Below are 23,935 nucleotides of genomic sequence, written 5' to 3' on the forward strand. Positions count from 1 at the left end.
TTGTTTTGCAAATCATATGACAGAACTAAGAAGTGGGAAGACTATGTATCACACATTGACTAGGCTACATTGTCACAATTCCCTCTCCATAAACTAACCACTGTCAGTGTACTACTAGCCTTTCACATTCAAAGGCTAAGCTCCATTTTGATGACTGATCACTGCTATATTATGAAGAAATGGACAGGACAGCCTAAACATGATCATAAAACATGCTATGAGCAGGACTCATCTGGCCCCATGGCCTCCTTGGACAGATGAAGCTGTGGCCCTTGCCTGCTTATTGGAGTTACAGCTTAACACCAGGAATGGCTTCTGAACACCCTGTGACCTGCAGGGTTTCCTTTACCTTGGCATTTCAACAGTGGGACTGCCCCATGTGTTCAGCTATGCGCCAAGGCCTGGAGTTGGGGGGGATGGGAGCACCATAGTGGGGAGTTCACTGTCCATTAAAGGACATCTAGATATTGACAGACATGACTCACAGATGTGATTCATGCATCAGCAACAGTCGATATGTAAATACATGTGAAATGGGTGTTCCAGCACTAGGAGACTCCTTTGTTCTCGGAGAGACAGAAGCAACTTCCCGGAGAAGGCGCCATTTGAAGTGGATCTAAAATATTTTTAATTTGTCAGAGAATACTAGAAGAGGGAGGATACTCATTATAATCTACTGGGGCAAAAAAGCTAATACATAACAACGGCAAATAACCCATGACAAGATACTAGAAGATTCTCCCTTCTCTTCAAGTATGGTAGGCACTGAACTGAGCAAGACAGCTCCTGCTGCCTTCTCAGAAGTTCACTTTTTGGGAGAATCTGGACAAAAGAGAAAAAGTCTGAATAACGGTACCTAGAAAGGTGTCAAAACTAGGATGAGAAAAACGTAATAGTTGGCTCTTCGAGATGAGGAGGTTGGAAGGAAACAAGATGGATGCCATTTTAAATTTCACTTTTAAAAACTTGTTTGTTTTCTCTGTAGGAAACACAGGTCCTTCGATAAGAGCAAATTCCAAGAGTCTCTGGGAAAAGCAATTAAAAAAAAAAAAAAAACAGCCAGGAAGGAGACACCATAGGAAAAGCATACCAGTGCCATGGGCTCAGGCTCCAGAAGGGTTCTAGAAGGTTTGCCACCCATGCTGCCTTGCAGAGGGAAACTGTTTATATGATATATTTGGCTTTCTCAGAACCACATGCAGCATCAGTTCTACAAAATTACCTCAGACCTCACCACTCCTTCTTCCTCTTGTGGCAAAGCAGAAAAAGAAAAAGCACTGGCCACAGCATGACTCACTGGATCTCAATCAAATGCCCACGGTCTCCTTCCAACCAGATAAAGATTCCTAGCGACTCCTCCCTCCTCTGCCCTTCTTCCTTTTCCAGCTTGATTGTTCTTTCTGGGAGCTCACAAAAATTACTCTGCATAGAAAACTATGGTCTTGGAGTAACTAACTAGTAGGTGTGTTTGTTTATGTGTTTTTGACCCCAATAAATATCCCCCTACTTAAAAGAGGCACCAAAAAAAAAAAAAAGATACTTTCTCCTTGGAAAACGTAAGCATAGTTGATCAAAACAGCTGGGGTATTAATAGGCTGTTAATAGAGTGGGAAATGGTTTATCATTTTCGAACCGTAGACAATGTCCTCAGAAGCAGAGGCTGAAAGTTGCCTTCAGACCGCAAACTACTGTCTTAGAACTGTGAAAACATGAATTGTGTTTCTGGAACAAACAACCTCAACCACTTAGATTCTTCTTCGCATCCCTCACTGGGAGGAGGAAAGGCAGAAATGGGGACCTCCCCTTCTGTGTGAGGAGAGTCACTTTCCTCAGATGGCAAAGGCCCAATTTACCAGGCTGTCACCTCGGCAAGAGCTACCTTCCTTCTTCTCTGCGGGCTTCTTTTTGGGTGGGAACTCCTTTTTGTTTTGTTTCCCCACTAAAAATGGTTAACGTTTTAAACAAGTAGGGGTACTCAGCAAGGTGTTTCATTTCCCAACAGTCCTTGATGAATGGGGCATGGCTGTACAAAAGAAGGAAAATTGTAGCTGCTGACGTGCCAGCTAAGAAATGACAATGACAATAATATTAAATAATGATAATTACAATGATGATGATGAAAAGTTACTCTTACCCCTGACCATGACTGCAAATTACAAGGAAGATATTTCCCATCAGATGAGGATTGAGTGCAGACTTTCTCAGGTTCACATTTAGTTTCTAATGATGATTCAGTTTATTAAAAAGCAATGGATTCACACACAAATTCTAGAAAGTGGGATACGCCCATATCCACATAATGGCCTGGTTTGTTCCTCACATTTAGGAGGTGGCACCAAGACACAGGAGGTCCCTTACACAGGAAGAGCCCAGCTCACAGATTCGCTGGCTGATTTGAAAAGGCGGAGTGTCCCTCACTGGTGTGTGTTTACCAGGGTGGGGACCAGGAAGAGCAAAGGTGAGTCAGCACAAAGGTGGGGACTGTTCTCCTGAAAGCCTACCTTCCCTGGAGAAAGCCCCAGTGTCCTCTGCCTGCTACAGCCAGGTTCTGCAGACACTCTCACTAGTGTCTCTGTGAGCATTTTTCTTCTCTGGTTCATCCAGGAGAGAGAAGACCATATACTGGGTAACTACAGGCTTCAAACATGCCCTTTGGTCGCCCAGAAAAGGGAGGCCATTAAATGTGCTGGGCAAATACAATAGACTCAGTGTTGGGCGGGGCCTGGGGGTGGGGTAATCGTCTATATTCTCACACTGTTCTAGGAAGAGGATACTACCTAGCATTTTTAAAGAGCAACATGGAAACAGGTATTAAAATTGTAGTCACACAGACCAATATGTATACAGTTAACTAAATAAAAATGAAATTCACACCTCTTTGACCCAACAATTATATTTTCAGGAGTTTACCTCTAGATATACCAAGATAAATGTAGAAGGCTGTAGCAAAGTGTGTAATGGGGGAAAGTGGACACACGGTTTGTGGATTGATGAGAGCATGGCGCACCCTCCCTACAAAGGAGTTCTATGCAGTCATTGAAAGGAGTCTGCTTGTGCTGACATGGAAAGATCTGCAAAATATACAATTTCATGGAAATAGCATTCAATATGTAGATTAAGTAAAAAATGAATGCATGTGTCTAAATTTCTAAAAAGGCATGTGTTATAATTGTTTTTGTGAAGATACACAAGGTTCTATTGGGGAGAGAAAGGGTTTCAGGAAAAGGGTGACTTCTACTTTCCATTTTAAACTTTTCTGTAGTTTACATTTTTAAAAGAACCATATGCATGTCTTAGTAAAATTTAAAAATAAATAGAAACATTGAAAATGATGCCAATACAATCAAGCATTTTCGGGGCGGTGGTATTAGGTGGTGACCAAGCTACCCTCAAAGCAGGGACCATCACTTAAGCCTGGGTTCTGCGCAGCTTCCAGATTTGAAAGGTGGATTGGGAGATGCTGTATGGATGAGACAATATCATGTCTGGGATGGTTAGCTGGTACACAAGAATGGTAAGACAGCAGATCTGATTTCCATAAAACTTGGAACTAGAATGCCCCCAGTGTTAGAAGGGTATCACCCTGAGAAGTAGAGAAAACATAAATTTATTGTGAAAATGGACCATGGGCAACACTCTGATCTGCTGTCAAACTGCGCTAGTTTTTTATTGGGATTCTTTTTTCTTTTTGTCCCAGTGAGTCACAACAGGAAAGGAACAGAACTATCTGTTTAGACTTTAATCTTTAAATTGACAGTCTGGGAATTCTACTTTTTGCAATTCTGCTATTTGATTGGAAACACCTCCATTGCAAACTATGGGGGGAGGGAGGTAAGGGGAACCAACCATAAATATTTATTTGTATCCTATGTGCCAAGCACAGTAAGCCAGCATGGAGCTTGCAATGTATTTCAACTTTATGCAATTTAGAAGCCCCGCCATTATGGGATGTGAAGATTATATTTGAAGCATGCATGTGTGTGTGCTTAAGTACAGTGAACAGAGTGCAAGGAAGGAGTGTTTCTGGAAGAGTGGTAGGGGGCAGTCAGCAGCCAACAAATACCCCCATTCCCCTCAACCTTGTGGGTTAACTAGAACTGATACTTAAACACATAAATATGTGCCGATTCTCACATGATCTCATTTAATTCACCCATTACCTACAAGATATGAATATTACAATCTCTCTATTATTCTTCTACAAATGGGTCAAGTTGAGGTCTGATTATAATTTACCAAGTTGCCTCTGCTTGGAGGGGCTGAGGATGGGAAAGTACATTGTGGGGCTGGCACACAAAGTGGGGGTGAGAGGAGGCTCAATGAATACAGAAGATGTGCTTTTAGTTTCATTCATATAAGTATATGTGACCTGGACCAAAGTTCAACATTTGTGTGACACTTCCACATACGTCTCAATTAATCCCTGGGACAAAGGGCCAAAGCTGAGACTTGTCATCACGATTCCTGACTTCATTTTCTTTGCTCTTTCTGCTACAGCACATCTCACTTCCAATACCATCAAGGTTGTGTGTAGATGCTGGATCCAGCCAGGATCACAGGTCCAGTGGTCAGTCTCTGAGTCAGGGTTGGCCAGAGTCAACCTTCCAGGAAGCAAGTAGAGCAAACATAAGTTATTGTCCAAACAGGGACACTCTGAGCGCAGAATGGAGTGTTGTTAATAATAAAGCTGGAACACGAGGCATAAACCAGGAGTGTCCCAGGTACATGTTTGTTTCTGTGACCAACTTGATCTCAGAAAAGTCAGGGGTAACTCTCTCAGACTAGCCCTTCTAGCTAAGATGCTGGGCTCCTCAACCACAGGATCTCCCACAAATCACTGCCTCTGTGTTTTGTGGGCCTCTTAGCCACCTGCTTAGCAGACAGAGGTTCCTGTGCCCCCAGGAGCTACTGTGAAGATCAAAGAAGACCAACAACCACAATAAGCCCCAGTCCTTCTGGAGCACCGCTGGTTTTATATGATGACATGACCAGAGGGCAAAGCGTAGACAATACGTGCCCGGCTGGCAACATTGGTTTGACTAATCGAGTGGGGAAGGGAAAAAAGGTTTGTAAAAAGTAACAGGAGATGGTAAAGTGCCCCAATTTTGTTTTAGTTGCATATATGATACTATTTATGTAAAATGGTATCTCTCTGTATGAAAATATGGTTGTTAAAATGTTGTAGCTGTTTATCTCTAAGTGTACTTTCTGCATGGCTCCATTTTTCTACTGAGCATGTATTATATAAAATGTGCACACACATATATAGCAGTTTTCATTGAAAAAGTTAGATAAAATAAGATAAGGGATGTGAGAGCATCTAATAAAATGAAATGAAATATATACATACAGAGGGTGCCAAAAAAAGTCTATACATTTTAAGAAAGGAAAACTATTAAAATTGGAATACTCAGCATATACTGATAACAAAAGATGAATACAAGTCACGGGTGACTTCTGCAATTACAAGAGGTGCTCAAAGTGGTTACCATGAGTCTCCAGACACTTCTGATTACGGCGAACTACTGCTTGGGCAACGCTGACCGAAGTGTCCACTTGTATGCATTCTTTTGGCACCCTCAGTATACATGACACTGTTTTCCCTATTTTTCGTTGTTCTGTGTCAGCTCAGGCCTCCAATTCTTGTTTACCCCAGATTGCAGCTATAGTAAACTCTTCTTTAAATATCAATGGGCCCCAATCAGGGAAAGAAACGGTCTTTTTTCTTTTTCACTTTCTCTGTCTGGAATGTCCCTCCTAAAAGGACCATTTTCTATACCAATGAACAAATCAAATCTAAGTTGTTATAGACAGTTAACATATCCTATCAATTCTAACATTCTGAAATTAGAATGTGTCTTAAAAATCAATTCTGTGACACAGCTTAACTGTCAGCATTTTTGTTTTTAAAGGGGGAAAAGTGATGTCTCTAACAACCAGTAGCATCTAAGGCTTGATGAATTATGAATGTACCACTTATGAGGGGACAGGCACTGTTCTATGCACTTTACAAATATTAAGTTAATGTTTAATATCATCAAAGATATAAAATAGTATGAAGATTTTGATGGTTCTGGAAGAGTTGCACCATGTATTAATGTCACTGCAGGACCTGTGCAATGGTTTTTACTGGTGAGGCTGATGATTACCCAGTCCTAGAAGCTTTGCTGTGAACATTTATTTTTTTATTAGTTTCAGGTGTACAAGACAAGGTAATACTTAGACGTCCACCATCTACATCCCTCACACTGTGAACCCCCCTCCCCCCACCCACCATCCCTCCGACCTCACACCCAGCCATCACATCACACACATAAAATTATAGTTGGCATTCATTAATGTTTAGCCTCTGGTGCACAACGCCACGATCAGGCATCCACACCATCCCTGAGGTGGTCTCCCAAATAGGACACATGTCCATCGGATACCCAACAAAACCCCTAGAACATTATTGAATAAGTTCCCCAAATTAATTTCCAGAAAACCCTGAGGCCATCTTGCGGCCACCAGCCGCCTCCCAATCCCTTCACCTTTCCCCTTATCCCCAACCCCCCCTCCCGCCCCCGCCCATCTAACAACTCTCGGTTTTTTCTTTGTGTCCTCAAAACTGTCTCTGATCAGTTCATTCACATGTTCTTTTCTTTAGATTCCGCATATAAGTGAGATCATATGGTACTTGTCTTTCTCTTTCTGACTTATTTGCTGTGAAAATTTTTGTAGCTGGTGCCCCCCCCCCACCTCATTCCAAACAGGATGAGGGTGTGTGTCCTGGCTGACAAGCTGCTTATAAGAGTGGCCCATCACCAGACCACAAGCTTGCAAAGCAAGGTCATTTCCTCTTCAATTTGTAAAGGCACAGACTTGTAGCTCTTGTAACCTAAGAGTTCCTTCAGTGTTAAGACCATTTGAAGCAGGAACATGGGCCAGCCCCCCCGACTCCTGTGATATGTCCATCCCAGGAAATTATGAGTTCTGACCTTTATTTACATACACTATACTCCAGTGTTTCCTAAACCCCAGTCAATTTCAACTACTTTTATAAATTTTCTGTAACTTATCTATATCAATTACTTTCATAACTTTGCTTACCTATAGGACAAGTTCCACCAGTCCTGTGCTTCAAATGTTTGTATAAACTGTCCTTTTTAACTTGGCTACATCCTAAACAATCATCTCCACAAAATCACCAGTTTGGTGAGTAAGTTTTATTTCTTCAAGATGTGTTAAAATTATAATGAAGACATACGAGTACGATTTACAACACCCAGTGTGGGGTTGTATATCCCCATCTTACCATCTCCATACAAGGACACCCACTGCCATTCTCTGTTCAGCCCGTTCCTACCAATTTCAAGCCTAGTCATGGGAATTCAAATGACTTCTATTGTATTTCCCAAACGTATTTTTCTCTGCTATGGAAAATCTCACATGGCAAGACCAGATTCCCCTTTAGATAACAGGTGAGAACCCCGGTTTTGTTTTCACAAGTAGAAAACTATTCTGTATTCATGTTCCAAACCTTCTGCACTTTCCATCACGGGGTCCCAAGAACCCTCCTGTAGTTCTCTCTCCTCAGGACCCCCCACGCCTTCCAGCCACACATGGAACATTCTAGTCATCCCCAGGGTAAGGGCTTGTCTTGAGGAGAAAATTCTCCGTTGGGCACCTGCAATTTATTCTTTCTCTCTAGGAAAGCACTTCCTGCGAGTATTATCAGCACTGTTCTACCTTTTCTGTCTCAGTCTCTAGGAAATCAAAATGGTGACTCTCTCCCCTTTGGAAGAATATTATTCTTTTCACAAAACGGCTAATTCTCATTATATACTAACACTGTGCTAACATTTGATGCGTGGTAATTTATTTAATCCTCACAACCTGACCAGGCAGGACACTGAAGCAAAGAGAAGTTAACTAACTTGCCCAGCTTCAACAGCTGGGCTTCAAACTCAGACTTCCCAGCTCTGGAATCTTGGGACTTAACTATCATACCTACTGCATCTCGTAATAAGGTTAACAGCAATAATTCTAAAGCTAATACTATCTGCCTTACTGCATGTTTACTGTGTGTCATGTATCAACTTCTTTCATCTGCACAACACTCTGAAGCAGACACTCTTAAGGGTATGTATAGCACCTTGTGCAAAGCCTGGCAGCTAGGAGCCCACAGGGTGAGAAGTCTGGCTCTACCCGGACTTGCACAAAACAGAAAAAACTCAGTGCCATGGCATCGGCCTTTGGAATCTGTTCTCTGCCGTGTCCCCAGCATGGGGGCAGTGCCGGGCACACAGTCGGGTTCAATCATTACTCTGGTAAATGAATTCCAGGTTGCCTGAACTCATCTCAGAACTAGGTGTACCTCATTGTGACAGCGACAGTGGGGAAAACTGGGGTCCTGGGCCCAGAGTCTGCCCCAAGGAAGAGTGAAGTTTCAAAAACTTTCCTATCACTCCAGCCCAAGAGAGCAAAGGGAAGAAACGTTGCCCCTAAAGACAGTTCTTCTCTTTAACAGTCTACTGTCTTCCAGGCAACAGGCTAATCTTGGCCACAGGATGAGATTAGAAATACTGGCACCAATGGCTCTTATTATATTGGTGATTCAAATGGTAATAAAAACAGGGAGGTAATTGAACAATTCTTTGTGACATAAAACGAACTATTGCGCTGCACTTCGGAAGAAATGCTAATTTAAATGCTGCTCTGAGGAAAAAGAAAAATATGCAAAGACTTATCACAGACTGCAGCAGAATTGATATCAACATGATTAAAAACAGTCTCCCAGGACTCACTATGGAATTCTTTTCTTACCTATATATTTTTAAAGCCAATGTGGAAACACTGAACGGGTATAAGAGTAGGATTTTAAGTGGAGGTGCAACAGATAAGGAGGTATGGATATGTCATCTCCCACTTAGCGGTGCTGTTGCACAATATGCTAAGTGGGGAGAAGGGTCTGGAATGTGATGGGCTGTCTCAGGGGCATAGGCAGCCTTTGTTTGTCATGGGTTAGCAGGGGAATACCGAGTCCAAGATAGAAGCTGAGCTCAGGGGTGAGGGGCGTCCCCTGAGCACCACAGTCACTAGCTGACACTGACCAGAAAAGTACAGAAGTGAAAAATGCCTCCCACACCTTCTCCTGTTTTGGGCACTGGCACATGTGGACTCTTTGCTTGCTTGATCTGGCCTGATCTGTGGTACACAGATGTCATGTTCCTCCAGGGACAAAATGTAGCCATAACGTGTTGCTGGTCTTGGAGCTTTTAGGGTATAAATGAGACATGTTTACCAGATCCACAGAGATCTTGGGCCACAGACAGGGTGGTAAAAAGAGGGTTCAGTGGGCACATCTCAAGGGGAGAAGCCACCAGAGCAGCCAGGAATCAATACTGTGGTGCAGTGTCACCAAGGGTCCTATAGGCTCAGGACAACCTCCTGTGTGAAGATAACTCCCGGTCCATCCTCTCACTCCCTTTCATCACCTGGCCATTTCTTACCAACCATACTGGAATGGGACAAAAATGGGGCTGGGATGAAGGAATTTAGAAGGGGAAAGGGAGAATCATGCATAATATATACTTGATAATTCAATTAAAAGCCCTAAGATAGACAGGAAAGCAGACTTTTGCTTCCTGATGCCCCTGTTACCAGCTAGGATCTCAGAAGCCACACCTGCACCTCGGAAGGCCCAAGTGTCACAGGCGTGGGTGGCTGTGCAGCAAGGAGGAACACAGAGACTCTTATCTTGTTTTTATGTGTCCTTGACTAAGGGACAGAAATTCTAAAGGGCTTTTACCACCTACCTGTTGTGAACTGTCCGCTCCAGTTCAGGGGATGAATGTACAATAAAACCAATTTGAGAGGTTTCACTGTGAGCTTATCCAGGACCCTCATTTTTACGTTCTTCCAGGTTTGGGATAGGGCACCAACAGAACATTTTGCCTGAGTCCTCCTTATCAAAGGATCCTTACTTTTCCAAAGATTCAACTGCAAGCAAATACAGATTTTTAAAAATACAGAAGTTGAAAAGGAAGGTGAAGAGAGCTACGCAGAGAGAGAGAGAGATGACCCCCTCTCTCTGAGGAGAAGGGATTCTAACTGAATAGAGGTGGTAGTACCCTTACAACTAAAAAGACTTTTAAAGAAGTGGTATGTTTCAAGGACATTTAATAAAAGCAGCATTGCAAGGATTCCAATCTCTAAGCATCAGTTTCTTTTTCTGTGAAATGGGGGATAGTATCAGTATCTACCATGTGGGGCTTCTGAGGATGTTAAATTAGATAATAATGCATGGAGAGTTCATATCACACTGCCTGACCCACAGTGAGTGTTAAGTAAAGTTATTGTTAATAGTAATAAGTGAACTGGGAACACTGGTAGCCAGGGATAATGCCCTGATTAGATATCCAATGCTTCAAGAAAGAATCAGAGAACCATCATATCATCTGGGCAATAAGAATAGCAGAGACGGGATTTAATAAAGAAGTACAGGACTTTTCAAGTTTCACGATACTCAAATGATGTATAAGTGCATGTTATGTGAGACATCTGAACTCAAGATTCTCTGAGAATAGGGCTCTACTACAGCAGGGTAGGAGATAGTCGCTGCCAGAAAAGGCACACAGGGAATCTAAGAGGCTAACTAAAAAGGAAGCCAGTAATGAAGAAGTACAATAAGGACGATCTTGAGTAACAGATTGATGCTTTATAGGCAAAAAATAAGTGAGATGTTTAAACTACAAAGGAATAGAGGAAAGGAAAAGGCAAGAATACTTCTATATTTACATTTTGCATCCTAAAATTATATAGCTGCAAGGGGCCTTCCCTACCAATCAACCAGGCCAAAGGTTTTACTTTACAGGTAAAGGAATCTGAGGCCCAGAGAGGTGATTTTGTGAACCTTGACCCTCTAGCCATCAGACTGCATGAGGGCACGGGTGTCCACCCAAATATTAAATATTAGAAGACCTTAATTTCTTCCTCATTTTTAATATTAAGAACAATATAAATAGAAATTTTAATATTTGCTTTCCAGTGGGTTATCTTGCATGCAAAGGTGCACAGTTCCCACATTTTGGGGACCACTTTCCTAGAACACTTTGCCTTCTACCCAAGATATAGGCCTCTGTTTATGGGTTCGGGGTAGGGTTGATTAAGAGTCAAAATATTGGCTTAAAAACCAGAAACAAGTAGGTAAAGGAGAAAGGCAATCTCCAGAAGATGGGAGAAATGCCAGCAGAAATTAGAAAACTGTAATCTAACTGGAGATCGCTGGCTGGAGAATTCCATGGTGCTCCTTCCAATAGTAACTTTCTTCTGCCAGAATCATTAAAATTGAAAACAAAACACAAGCTAACCGTGTCTGATGTGATTATGGGGCATGGGTGGGTCACACCAGCTTTAATCTCACAACTCTATAGAAAGTCCAAGAAATTTTTGGTGACTGCTGCCCATTGCTCATTGTATTCTGTAAAATATAATACAGCATCAAAAATTCAATGCATGTCATCAAGACGTGTGCTCCACAATGTTTAGGGAACTGTTTTGGCACTCCGTGCCAAACACGACTTTAGGTGCTTTGTTTCATTTGGTCTCAAAAGAATTATAGAACCAGGGAGGTACTATGATCTCCATGTAACGGATGAAAACATTGGCCAGAGAAAGTCATGGAGTCCAGATCTGTTCTTGGGCTTGGTGGGTTTAGAAACTTACAGCAGCTTTCATTGAGGCTATGGGGAAGACAAAAGATATGGGTTCCCCACTCTGAAAATAGCACAAAGGAGCCATTCTCTGATAGCGAGGCTTCAAATAGAGCACCTGAAGCTGCCTTAGGTCCCTCATGGCAAGTTGGACGGATTGCCTTGGCTACAGAACAGAGATTGCCACTCTAAACAGGGGGGCATTTTAGGTGCACTGATATGATTACTAGTAGAAAGATAACAAGTGCTATGAGAAGCATCAGGAAAGCTGAGAGACCAGACGGTTGGAGCCACCCTGTGACAATTGGCTCTGCTGGTCTCTTTCAAAGTACTACTCACATCCAGTTTCAAAGACAGAGAGCCCCACACCCAGGTCTTCAGTAAATGCAAGCTTCTCGTGCAAAATTATTTGAGAAATAGATGATGATTTCCCTCTGTGGCAAAGATGCCTCTTAGTACAATAAGGACACTCAAATATGTTAAAAATAACCTCACAGAAATTCTCACTCAGACAAAACAGGCAAGATAGACATCAACTGCCAAAACAGTCCCAGCTAGGGAGCCACTGGAGGAACTTGTGACAGAGCTTCCAAAGTCAAACCACGTGGCACTCTCAGCCCTGCAAAGCCAAGCGCAGTAGCAAACTCTGGTCTTCCTTGTACTAAGGAACAGGAATGAGTATCAAGGGGATTGGGACTGACACACAAATGATCGGGAAGCAGTAATAACAGAAATCACTTTCTGCAAGGAATTGAGACAAACTGACCTGTTCTCTGTGGAAGGTAGGAGAGTGTGCCCACCCAGCTATGTAGAAAACAGTGTGCTCCATTTTGGGCAGGACAGCGAACAGAAAATAGATGTCAACATCACCACCTCCCAAAGAGGGCTGTGCTCAAAAACTGCCAGCAAGACCACAAGTGGATTTGCAAAAACATTTGCACGGTTTCTGGTTGCAAAAATGCTGGGAGGATTTGTACTACACTCTACCCCCAAGTGCACAAAAGTCCCTTTCTACCTGAGCCCCAAGACCCAAAATATGAGGAAAAGGAGCGCCAGCAGGCTTAATATTCTCCCTGGCTGTGACCCCTTCTCTTCCTGGGAGTCTGGCCAAAAGCACAGTGTAACTTACTTATCAAATAACCAACACCCAAAGATACCTGGGAGTGACCACAAGTCAATTAAGGTCCATTGGAATCAAAAGCAAAAGGTTTCACCATTTGTTTGATCGAGTTTGGCTGAATTTAAGATACAGACGTAGCTGCTAACTTTGCACTTAGAAGAAAAACTCATTTCAATTTTTTTTTTTAAATCCAGTGGAGCAAGAGTACAAAGGTTAGAAAAGAGAGAGATAGCCTGAGATCCTGAGAAAGATAAAAAGCAAATGATTTAAATTAAACATGCAGGAAACATTAAAGAAGGAAATAAAACAACCCTAGAGATCTAAATACACAACAACAAAAAAGTTGTTTGATCATAGGGCAAGCTGTGTGAATAAATAAAATACCATAAATGCTCTACAGGAAAAAAAAAATTAAAGAAGAAAAAAGTTTCCTTTCAGCTTCCATTCTAAGAAAACCACAGTTCTTTTGCTTGTTATAACTACAGCTCACATATTAAATGGCTAAATTCAGCTTTGAAAAACCTACCTAACATTCTCTAGTTCAAAAAAATGTAAGTGAACCAATCATTTCCAATCAGTGGGCAAGTTTTGTTTGCTGGGTGGGTTTGTTTTGCGTGTCTGTGAATAAAGGCAAGGGTAATTTTATTTTGTTGTTGTTTAAAATTTTCTCCTTAAAAAAAAAAAAAACAAATTAAAAAAAAACACACAACCACACCTGGAGTTGTTTTACAGGACTCCAAGGCAAATGTATCAGCTTTGAAGAGAGGTTGGACTATTTTAAAATATAGCTGGTAATTGGTGTTTCCCTTGTCTCCAAATCACAAGTCTGCACGACCTTTTCTTAAAGGTGTTTCTGTAGCACTTCTCGGCTGTGAGCCTGTGCACCGCTATAGAGCTGTTATTATTATTTAAACTTCCATGAAAGGCACCTCAACTGGCAGGCTTGTGAGTGGTGAAATGAAAAGTGTATTATGGCAGAAACAAAACTCGAGTTGGGCACAAGGAGGGACAACAATGCGCAAAGCTGCAGATGGCAATGGGAGGCCTAAAAACAATGTGCAGTTCCTTTCTATTCTGTTTTGCCCCATTGTGTTTTGAATAGACTGAATCACTGCCCAGCTTCGGGGCCCAGCTTCTGAAAGGGCCCATTGTAAAGGATATGCTTTCCAGAGCAGAGTTAAGGTTGCTGTAGTAACCTTCACGATGAATTTCCTGACCAGTGTGATGAAAATCTCAACTGAATTGTGACATTACTATAGTTACAAACAAGACTGCAAAAGGAGCACGGGCCTACCCAGTTAGGGGGTCTTTTCTTATCGGATCCTAACCCACTATCTGCTTCCTAAATCACTCACACAGCCAAAGAAGGGACTGAATTTCTAAGAGCCAGAGCTTGAGAAGTAAACCTGTACGGTGTTTGGGGGGGATGGGGGTCTCTCCCAGAGGCTTGGGGTTGGTGGGCAAATGGGAGTTTGCAGGCCAAGAAGCCTCACAGCTCATGATCTGTTTCAGCCATGTTCGCTGGGTTGGGAAAGCCACTTCTCCGGAGCTGCATAGATACCCATGGTCCAAATGGCACAAGCAAAGACTGTGTCCACACTTGGTTGGGAGAAAACCATTCAGGATTTAGCAGAGTGCCCCTTAATTCTACCATGAAAAGGCAGAAGGCAATTATCCCAATTTACCAGATGGAACACTAACCTAGAATAAAACCCTGTCCAATGAACTCTGCTGAGGGCTCACCACGTACCAAGCAACGATCTAAGCTCTTTACATATATGAACTCAGTTAATTGTCCCCACAAACCTTTATGGTTGGCATTATCATTAATCCCCACTTTAAGGCCCTAGCACAAAAAAAAATGACATCACTTGCCTGAGATGAATAGCCAGTAAGCAAATATTCTGGTTCCAGAATCTTTATTGTGCTTTTCCACAGAGACAATGGGTGTTCGGATCTGGGACTCTGGAGCTTAGGAGCCAGAGTTTGGGAGTCCTCCATTGGCTACTAACAAGGTGTTGCCATAGGCATGGGCAAGATTGTGCAGAACAGGGAGCAACTGGGAGATAGAAAACTAAGGATGGGAAGTTATTGCATCCATCCATTCGTTCCTTCCTTCCTTCATTAATTGCAATAGTTATGCACCTACGAGGACCCAAGCACTGTTCTAGACCCTGGAGTAACACTTGCAGACCATACCAACAAGGCTCCTGCTTTCATCAAGCTTACCTTCTCATTGGTGAGGCAGAAGACAGAGAGGACAGGTACGAAAAATAGAGGCAGCTGAGTATTTGGCTGTGGACACAGGAAGAAGGCAGCCAAAATGGAATCCTAATCAGAGTGCAGCCCAGGTCACACAGAAAGATTGTCTTTTTTCCAAAGGGAATGGGCCGAACTACTTTAGTCAGATCCCCTTCCAGTAAGAGAAATAACACCACCTCTTCTTTGTATATTGCTTTTAGCGTCTCACTACTTAGCTGTTTATCATCCCATGTGAGTCCTCAAGTGACTCAGCAAGCCAGGCAGGGAGCAGGTATAATTATCTCCATTTTGTAGCTCGAACAGGCTGGAAAATTTTCCCTGATACATTTGAGGACCCCAAAGGAGTGGTGGAGATGGGGGAGGGCTGAAGAGCAAATTTCCGGTTGGGCTCATTAGCTTTGGGGAATGTCCCTCTGTTTATCTGTCTAGTATGATGATGGCTATGTCACTTATTGCTGGGTTATTATTAAGCTGGGCTGTGAGTCTCTCTGTGTGCTGGATCTCGCCTACTTAGAAATAAAGAGGGAGCAGGAGGAGGGAACCAGAACCCAAAACAGAGCTAGACTGCTTTTAACCCTGGTAGAGATAAGGACAAAACAAACAGCTCTTTAAAAACACAATTTCTAAGCGTACTTAAAGGTAGCAATTCCGGCCTGGAAGCCTCTCAGCTTGGTAACGCACCACCCTAAAGAAAGGGCAAAATTATCAAGGCAGGGATAAGCAGAGACGTCCGGCTGTGGATGAAAGCCCTATGCCATGCCAACTTCTCAGTACGATGAGGAATTACAGTAATTCAGCCCACAGAGATTTCCCATTTTAACTGATGTTTCCTGTTTTCTATGCTGGGCATCGTAAGAATATTCAGAACCAGACCCAGAGTTCATAGGCCGTCCCTTTCACTGGGGTACATTCTTTTCTGTCCACTCATCACATTATGTGTAACATTACAACCCAAAATAGATGTTTTCCTACTAACCTCAATTTACGGCCATTACTATTACTGTTACTGAGAGAAGTCTTGGCTCTGTGGGGCCGAGACAGCGAGAGCAGCAATGTCCTCTAACAGTTCCCGGGCCTGGGGCCCTTGAAATACAGTCAGGACCCAGTGGTTGGTGTCTCTGCAGGAACTGTCCACATCCACCAGGGTTTGATTTGACTTTGGGGTAAGGATGAGGGACAGAGAGGGGACAAAAATCTTTTTTCAGGTCTTTCAGCTGATTGCCAACCCATCTCAGGGTAGAGGAGACAGCTAGGGTTTTTTTCATTTTGTTTGTTTTTGATCGTAGGATAATGAATGTATGTTTTTTTTTAAACCTTTCATTTTGAAACAATTTCAACATCTCAGAAGAGTTACAAAAAAATACATAAAGAATTCTTACACTTGATACCAATTTGTAACATTTTGCCACATTTGCTTCCCTCCCACCTTGTCTCTTTCTCTGTCTCTGCCTCTCTCTCTCTCTCTCTCTCTCTCTCTCTGTCTGTCTCTCTCAATCTCTCTCTCTAATGTGTGTGTGTGTGTGTTTATCTAAACCATTTGAAAATAGGTTGTATACCTCATACCCTTTTATTCCTTAACACTTCAATGTGTACATCCTAAGAAGGGAATTTTCTTCCATAACCAGAGTAAACAACTTCAGGAAATGTTAACACTGATACTTTTCATCCAAGTCACTATTCTAATTTCATCAGTTATCCCAATAATGTCCTCTGACAATATTTCTCCCCCGGTGCAGAATCACGCACTGCATTTAGTTTTCATGTTTCTTTAGTCCCTTTTAATTTCTAACAGCTCTTCAGCTTTCTTTTGTCTTTTATGATGTTGACATATTAAAGAATCTATGCCAGTTATTTTATAGAAATTCCCTCAGTTGGGGTTTGTCTGATATTTCCTTGTAATTAGATTCAGCTTTTGCATTTCTTGGCTAGAATTCTAGTCAAGTGATTCTGTGTCCTGCGCAGGGTATCACATCTGGAGGTACAATGATGTTTGTTGATGTTTGTTGGTGATACTCATTTTTACCACTTGGTTAAGTACTGTCCCATTTCCCCATTGCATAATTTCTATTTTTTTTCTGATGTAAGTGGAAAGCAATTTGTGGTGAGATACTCTGAGACTACATAAATATCTTCTTCCTCATCGAACTTTGACAGCCAACTTTGATAGAATTAAAGTCGAATTATTTAGCATTTAGGGAGAAGGCATTACTCTCAGAAGCAAAATGTTTCAGACAGACAAGCGCTCTGGAATATCTATGTGGGCCTCTCAGAGACATGGTAGCTGGTTTCCTCACACCTGCTGGCTTCCAGGTAGGCTGAGTTTGCAGTGTGGCTAGGCCCCTCATCTGTGACACCTAGTTCTACCTCCACAGGGCGTGAAATAATGCATTCCTAGAAGTTGAGCTGAAAACCAGAAGTATGAGTCAAGGTGATTCTTAATGGCCCAGACAGCAGCGTGGAAAGAGGAAAGAGATATACAAGGAAATTGGGTCTGTCCATATACAAAGCTATTATGGGTGGGATATTTATCTGTGGCTCCCTCTAGCAGTGTGCCTATGAGCCTCAGCCCCACGCCAACCTCATTCCTCCTTTCTTTTTTAGCTACAGTGCTGTTCAATGAATATCCACTTACAAGGTAGACGTGGTAGAAGTGTCTTTGGAGCAGACAGCTTAAGCCAGATGGGGTCAAGGGAGTTGGGGGCTAAGAACAACATCAGTGAAAAGGATGAAGTTCCACCAGTCAGTTCAAAGAGTTTGCCAACAATTTTTCTTGAGCCACAGAGAAGGAAGACCTTTATGCCCAAGTTTAGATCCCAGCCATTCTTGTTCCCACGGGGCAGCGTCATCAAACTTTTTTTTTTTTTTTTTTGCTAAAAATTATTGTGTGGAACTATTACCTCAGAGGACTTTCTTATACAAGAACCACCAGTAGATGGCCACTTCCCCAATCAGAGCAGCTGGGACAAAACTTTGGAAGAAAGCCCAAACTGTCCGTACCGCCAGTTATCACAGAAATGAAGAACCGTCAACCTATCCAGAGACCAAAGATTCTCCTTGCCCTGTCAATATTAAAGTCACGTGTTGCAAGCCTAGAGCCCATTCCTGAAAGGTATGTATGTGATTTTAATAGCTACTGCTGAAACAATACTGGAAAAATGAAAATTTTATACTTTTTAGATTAAAAGTTTACATTTAAGATTCATTTTCCCTCTTCTAGCTAGAATAATGAGGCATGAAGTATTGGTAGTGTAGCCCCAAAATTCCCAAGGATTCATTAACATAAACAGAAGTTGGCATCAATAACAGTAATTTCAGGGATGGCATTCTTTTAATAACAGCTGTGCTCATTTGGTCTTTTTCCTGAACCACTTCCGTATGCAGCCATTCACTGATTCAATCATTGAACCTAGTCAACAAAACCTGTGCGAGGTACTGTGTCAGGCCCTGGGGGTATAATGATTTTTCGAAAAGATACAAAGGTTTACAAATTAATCACGTAAGCCTCAGTCATAGTTTCAGTGTGAAAAATGACTTTTGTTGACATAAGATTCAATCCTGTCATAATTTATAAAGATACTGAATGAGCCGGTGACTGCTAGGAAAAAGAATGCGAGAATGCCCTTCACACTTCATTGTGAAATATTACCCCTGGCTGCCAGGTAAGCTGAGAAGACCTAAGTTCACACAAATCATTGATCTTCATGGACAACTGAATTCCAACAACCTGAATGACCCCATTTTAAAAATGCTGTAATTTCATTTTAGAAACACAAGCCCAAGCTCTGCCAATGATCTGCTCTAATTATCATTCATTCCATTTAAATTGATTAGACTTTTTTTTCTGAAAAGAACATTTCCCACCTCAAACATTGCTTTTAAAAAAATCTCAATGCCCAGCTGTGGGACAGAAATGTAGTGTAAGGCATGCGACACCATCTCCCACCTGGCAAGAGGTTTTAAATATCCTAACTGGAATCCCTAAATCTTTAATGTAAGATCTTTGTCGGATAGACTTTGTTGCCACTGAGAAACTGAAAGGACATTTGAGCAACTGTTTACTACAGACCGGTTAGCTGCTCTATAATTTATCCTCAGGTAAAGTGCTAAGTGTTAAATGCCTGGGATTGGGCCCTCTTGAATCTCTTCTTAGAAGAAAATCTAGGGCAGCTCTTCCCAACCAGCAAGACCAGTCCTTGGCGAAATGCTGAGGGTAGGCTGGGTTCTCCTGTTCCCAGGGCTCTGCCTACCCAGTCACTGAAGGCCGTTCCCTTTCCTACGTCTTTCTTGGCAAAAGATACTACCAAGTACTTAGAACTACTTAACAGTCACCACCACCATTCTCAGCCACGCACCCTCTCCACCCACCCCCACTCTCAGACTTAATCACGGGAGGAAGTGAATCCATCCCTGATGCTGTCACATTTTCTGAAATCTGGAAGTGGGTCACATGATATAAAGGAAGTTTCGTGCTGGTCGAAAGCAATGTGCGGGGGCCCGATCTAGAAACCTGCAATCGACTTTTAGCTAGAAACCTTTCAGGGTTCTACTTTAAAAAGACATTCTGAAAACGACCCTCTTTGGTTGGAGGTATGGTTATGAAGAATTTTGGCAGGCTTTCTTGAAGGGCTCATTGCCTAGCTCTAAGAGAACATCCAAATGATAAAATCATAGTCGTAACAAGAGTAATAGCAATAACAAACTCTTTAAGCAGGCTTATTTTATACCTTAGTTTTCTTTTAAAAATTGAGCAGTGACAGCCTATGAATCCTCAGGATTTGTTTTAAATGTGTCCTTAGTTGATGGCCTAAATTAACGAATGTACCCAAAGCCCAGGAAGCATCTTCTCTGGAGGAAAATGTGGACTCCATATTAGAATGTGTATTTTACCTCCAAGCATTTTAAAATAGATGAATTCCCCCATTTATATTATGGCAACTTGTAGTCAGGAGAGTTCACCTCTTTCCTCAGAAATGTCCTCGTTCCTAGGAAATCTTACCCTTGTGGCTGCAATCCTGAAAGCTAGCCTCCTGTTGTGACGCACGTAGCCCCCTCACAGACTTGTCAGCAGGAGCTGACAAGTGAAAGCACTGAGGGCCCTCAGCAGTGTCTCAGAGGCTAACATTTATACCTGAGAAGATTCTCTCGGACGCTAGGAGAAATCAAGTGAGTAACAACCACTCTGAATACTTGACCCTACTTTATTATCACCAAGTCCCGATCCTGTCACGACCTGGCAGAGTGCAAAGGCCCGGGGCTGGTGTCTGAAGAACAGACTGAAATTTCCTCGTCTGACACTGAATGGGTGGCCTGGGGGGTGGGGGTTGGGGGAGGATTTACTTTAACTCCCTTGTTTCCAACCTCTCAGGGTTGTTAGTGAGGGACCAATGAGATAAAGAACAGGAAAGTCCTTCGTAAACCTTATGGTACCAGATAAGTGAGTTATTTTGATAAGGTCAAGAGAGAATCAGGGATACTATTAATTTATTAATTAATGCCCTCACACTAATTGTGATACACCTCACAGAATTTACTTTCCCCCCCATCCTCAAACCTGATTCCAAAAAATTGCAAGGAGAACACATAAATAAAGGTGAATTTGTCTACTGCCTGGCAGAGGTAAAGCCTCCATTGGAGGTAATGAGAGAGGATGGGATCTGGCTAAAACCCCAGTAAAGTCCCAGGCAGGCTGAGAACCAGATGTGGGAAAAGGTGAAGAAAGAAAAGGTTAGAAACGGTACACGGGGAAGCTGACAGAACCAGACTGGTAATGAGATCAGTTAGCTACTAAAGATTTGGGGACATGTCCAAATAACTAAAGCACTTTCCTAAATATCTGGAGAGAACAATCAACCCAAAATATAATTCCTATACAATCAATAGAAATTAGTCTGTTGTTTTGCTGTCCTGACATTAATTCGACATAATTATAATTGATTCCCTGACTAGACCGAGTGCCAGGTAGGCAGGGAAATCTTGTCTCTTTCTCTGAATTCCCAGTGTCCAATTTGTGACTGGCACAAAGTCGGTGCTCAAAAGCTGCTTATTATAGTGAACAAGCCATGTAAGACCCTCGCCTAATAAAATAACACTAAGAATATAATGGTTCCTTTCCTGAATACATGGCACTTCATAGTTAAGCATTTTCACATACATCCTGTTGCAGTGATGACTGAAGTACCTACAATGCAGGCATCCCTATTTCCATTTTCTAAATGAGCAAGGTGATGGTCAGGAGCTTGGCCGAGGTCACACACAGAGCAAAAGGCAGACCTGGATTCTTACTCTACTTCACTTCAGGTATAGCCTCTTTTCATCTCTTCACAGAACTCGGCTGATAATGACACTGAGAAGTATCTGGAGCTGAAATATATCTTGGGTCTAGATTTTTCCTTTAGGCTTCTGAAGCTCGCTGAAAATTTTACAGGGCTGTCAGGAAAAAGGGTGATCTTCTAATTACTTAGGACACAAAACAAGTCATAATGTGACTTTTACCTCTTTTTTTCTCCCTCCATTCAAATGAATGTTGTATTTTCTTTCCAGAAGAACTCTCCTTTCAAGAGGGCTCTGTTGAAACTAGCCTAGTTTGGGTAGAAATGCCCAGGGGATCAGGCTCTTGATTCATAGTTCCTTCCCAAGTACAGATGAGTGGGGATTACGAATGCAAAATTACTTACTGATATAAATTAAGCTATAAATTGAGCTATTCATTGACCTGAGCTCAAATCAAATCTTAGAAAAATAGAATTTGTCATTATTTTCCCTGTCAAAATCAAAATTAAATGCCTTGGATTTGTAAAGTGCTTTGTAATTTTAAAAAGCACTTTCACATATTTTTTTCATGTAATCTTCATAACATTGTGAAGTTGGTAGTACCATCCTTGATTTATAGATCAGGAAATGGAAACTTTTAGAGGTTAAGAAACTGGCCCAAGATTACAGTGAGGTCTCCTCTAAATGAACCCAGTTTTCCTGAATTTACGGGACAGTATTACCCCTTGTATATAGGACATCGATAACATGTCGATGTCTTCCAGCCAAAGACTACCGGGAACACACCTGTAGTTGCACAAGGTGGGTTCATTATTCACTGCAGTGAGGGGGAACCATGAGGCCTCCTCAGTAAGAAAGTACTAGAACCTATTACAGGATTTGGGCTTTGGTTGGGTGGATTTCGGAGAGGTCTAAGGAAACAGGGGTTTGCTCTAAATTGGGCACTGTCAGAAAGCGGGCAATTCTATGATGAAGTATTTCAAAAAACGTTATCTCCGGGGGGAGCTCACTAGACCACAGAGAGAGCCGTAAACTGATAAGGAAGCAGTGGTCACTGGGTGAGAGGATGCTTGGTAGGCATTGGCGTGGGTTGTACAGGGATTTCGTTTTTGTCTGTGCTTAGACAAAATCACGTGGTGGACTTGCTTGGTCTCACTTGACCATGGCTTCAGCTGGACATTGTCTGAGGCTGGTGTTGGGTGAGCTTGCTCATGTCTAACAGGACAAACATGGCCTAGATGGGCCAGGCCAGCTTCCAAGAACACGAAGGCCTAGCTCTGTCAGACCAGAGAATGTCAGGGCTGGCTTTTTTCTTTCTCCAACAACAGCCTCTGAGCAGCCTTCCAATCTAGCAGAAAGCCAAGAAGAGCATTCAATATAACTTAAATGAAACTTTAACTTAGTGAAACCAAAACTACAATCAGCACTAAACTGTCCCAGGAACTCTCTAACAGATGTGATAAGCTTTGAGTCACAATCTTCTTGCATGGACTTGTCCCTTCCTCCATTCCGATCCCCTTCTGAACAACTGGCTGGCTCGTGGGCAGATAGTAGGTTGAACTGTGGCAGCACCTGCAAGTTGTTCCCCACTGTCTGTGCTTCTTTTCCCTGAGTAATATAATCTCTGGCTTCTAGTTGGGCACCTAGATACTCAGAATAAAGAATTCATTCTTGTGCACCTAGGTGTGGCCTGGTGATGTAAGAAGGGGTGTGTGCAAGTTCTAGGACCTTCAAAAAGGGAGGGAGCAGGTGTGGTTCCACTTACCCCTCCTTGATCAAAATTGGCAGGTGGTGGCCAGAGTGTTGCGTGGGCCCATAAGCACCAGGCTACACCCTGGGGGTAGCAGAGCAGAAAATGGGAAGCAGCCTGCACCCCAGGCCTCCATGCCAGCCTTACACAGCCAGAGTTTTAAGTGGGAGAGAAATAAATACTCACACTGCAGTAACAATCAATAAAATTCATTCGTAATTGTAGCTGCATATTCCCAGGTGAAAATTTTTTCCATTTAAATGGGGCAAAATTAAATTTAATCCCAGAAGTTCTTCTATAGCACCAGGTTTACACAAACCTTTCCCTACTTGAATTCCTTTGCTTTGCATTGGTCCTTCCCTCTTCTCAGTAACGCACAATACAGGTAAGAATCTGTTTGTAACATTGCTATTTGTTGTTGTCAGGCGGGGGACCCTGCTCGCTGCGCCATTTGTCGTGCAGGGTCTCAGCTCCCACTCCCCGCCAAAGAACGCAGGACACGGTAAGGCCAAAAAGGAACACCCATGGAGCCATAAGTAGGGGAGTCAAACCAATATATTCTCGCTGGCGGCTGGGCTGGAGACACAGGAAGCAGGATCTACATAATCTGCCTAACAGCAGTCCGTGCTCGCCAGCCACCATCTTCTTGCTAGCCCCCATTCCTTCTTGCTAGCGTAGCCACAGCAGTTATATCAGTGGCCAATGGCCTACGGGTTACAGCTGACGGCCAACTAGCCACAGCTGCTGGCCATCTGATCACAGTTGATGGCCATTTACTACCCGAGCCAGCACCTTTCTATGTGAGGCCGAGAGCCTGGAAACTGCTTTTTGGGGTTTTGT

The 23,935-nt window shown here is 42.6% G+C and overlaps 1 protein-coding gene across 2 annotated transcripts in view; it reads right to left on the bottom strand.

Moving 5' to 3' along the window:
- MYO1E (myosin IE) overlaps positions 1–23,935 on the bottom strand; it is a 171,143-nt gene that overhangs the window by 112,585 nt on the left and 34,623 nt on the right. The window lies entirely within an intron of this gene.

Source organism: Rhinolophus hipposideros (assembly GCF_964194185.1).
Source record: "Rhinolophus hipposideros genome assembly, chromosome: 5".
NCBI classification, from domain to species: domain Eukaryota; kingdom Metazoa; phylum Chordata; class Mammalia; order Chiroptera; family Rhinolophidae; genus Rhinolophus; species Rhinolophus hipposideros.